Source organism: Callithrix jacchus, chromosome 8, assembly GCF_049354715.1.
Source record: "Callithrix jacchus isolate 240 chromosome 8, calJac240_pri, whole genome shotgun sequence".
NCBI classification, from domain to species: Eukaryota; Metazoa; Chordata; class Mammalia; order Primates; family Cebidae; genus Callithrix; species Callithrix jacchus.
In genome coordinates, this window is record NC_133509.1 from 136,056,368 (window position 1) to 136,058,555 (window position 2,188).

The 2,188-nt window shown below is 32.6% G+C and overlaps 1 non-coding gene across 1 annotated transcript; it reads right to left on the reverse strand.

Annotated features, from left to right (window-relative positions):
• Positions 1–218: 218 nt before the first annotated feature.
• On the reverse strand, positions 219–434 carry LOC118145183 (small nucleolar RNA U3). The gene has a single exon (XR_004730322.1). It is a non-coding gene; the product is annotated as a small nucleolar RNA U3 (small nucleolar RNA).
• Between the last annotated feature and the right edge of the window lie 1,754 nt (positions 435–2,188).

The window sequence follows — 2,188 nt, forward strand, 5'->3', positions numbered from 1 at the left end:
TATAAAAAGAGATATATAGACCAATGGAACAGAACAGAGGCCTCAGAAATAACACCACACATCTACATCCATCCTTTAAAAAATAGTTTTATTGAAATACACTTCACATAATACAAAATGTATCCATTTATAAAGTTCAGTGGTCTTTACCATATTTACAAATAAGTGCAACCAGCATCATAGTAAATTTCAGAACATTTTTTGTTGTAAAAACAAGAACCACTCAGACTGCATTCTCTTTCTCTTACTCTCCCTGAAGAAGAAAAGAATGATCACCAATGGCAAATGACAGATGCAGCAAAGCAACACCAAACGCCAGCTTCATGCTCAGGAGAGAACTCTGTGCCTCCTCCTCGTGGTTTCTGGTGCTCTACACATTCAGAGAAACTTCTCTAGTAATGAACTATAGAAACAATCCCTGAAAGTACCGTCTTCAGAACATTTTTATTACTTCAGAAAGAAACTTGTATTCTTTAGCTATCATCCTCCTACTTTCCATATGTTCTTCCTCCCAGGCCTAAGCAACTGCTAATGTACTATCTGTCTCTATACATTCTCCAATTGTGGACATTTCACATAAATAGAATTATATAATTTGTGGCCTCTTGTGACTGGCTTTCCTTACTTACCATACTTTTTTCAAGGTTTACATATATTATAGTATGTATCAATGCTTCATTTCTTTTTATGGCCAAATAATATTCCATTATATGGATATACCACATTTTGTTTATCCATTCATTAGTTGATGGGCATTTGGATTGCTTCCATCTTTTGGCTATTTCAATTTTTTCTTGCAAATATTTTCTACCATTCTGTGGGTTGAGTTTTCTCTTTCTTGACAGTATTCTTTGAAGAAAAAAAAACATTAATTCCGATGAAGTTGGATATATATGGCTTTACTTTGGTTGCTTGTGCTAAGATCCATTGCCAAATCAAACATTATGAAGATTTCCCTTCTATTTCCTTCTAGAATTCTGTAGTTTCGGTTTTTACATTCAGAAGTTTGATCTATTTTGAGTTAACCTTTGTATGCGGTGTAAGGTAAGGGTCCAACTTCATTCTTTTTCATGTAGATATCTAGTTGTCTCTGTACCATTTGTCAAAAGACCATTCTTTCTCCAGTAGGTGGGCTTGGATTCTTGTCAAAAATCAGTTTACCATAGAAACATGGGTTTATTTCCAGACTCTCAATTCTACTCCATTAATCTATTTATCTATCCTTCTGCCGGTACTGTACTACAGTAATTATTCTTGCTTTGTAGTAGGTTTTGAAGTCAGGAAGTGTGAGTCTTTCTACTTTGATCTTCTTTTTAAAGATTATTTTTGCTATTTTGAATTCCTTGAATTTCATATGAATTTTAGAACCACTTGACAGTTTTGACAAAAAAAAAAGTCAGCTGAGATTCTGACAGATATTGTGCTGAATTCATACATCAATTTGGAGAATATTAGCGCTTAACAATATCAAGTCCTTTAATACAGAAACACAGGATGTTTTCCCATACATTTAGAGCTGTATTCATTTCTTTCAACAATGTTTTGTGCTTTTCAGAGTATAAGCTTTGCAATTCTTTTGTTAAACTTATCTCATTCTTACTAAAATAGTTGTGTTTTGTAAATACAATCATTTCCTTAATTTCATTTTTAGACTGTTTACTGCAAGTGTAGAGAAACACAAGTAATTTTAATGCATAGGTCTCATATCCTAAAACCTTACTGAATTTGTCTATAAGTTCTAATAGTTTTTTAAATTGGGTTCTTTGTAATCATATATATATACAGAAGATCATGACATATGCAAATAGAGAGAGTTTAACCTTTTTTTCCCAAACTAAATGTCTTGTGTTTTCGTTCCTTGCTAATTGCCCTGGTTGGAAACCCCAATACAATGCTGAATAGAAATGAGGAAAGCAGACATTCTTCTCTTGGTCTTGATCTTATGGAGAAAGAATCCAGTCTTTGGCATTAAATGTGATGTTAGCTGTGAGTTTTTCTAAGATACCCTTTGTCAGTTTCAGGAAAAATTATCTCTATTCCGAATTTACTGTGTGTTTTCATCATCATGCTTATTGGGCTTTGTCATATAGTTTGTCTGCTTCTTTTTTGTTTTTTAATTCTATTGATACAGTGTATTGTATTAATTAATTTTTGTAGGTTAAGCTAACTTTGTAATTTCTGAGATAAA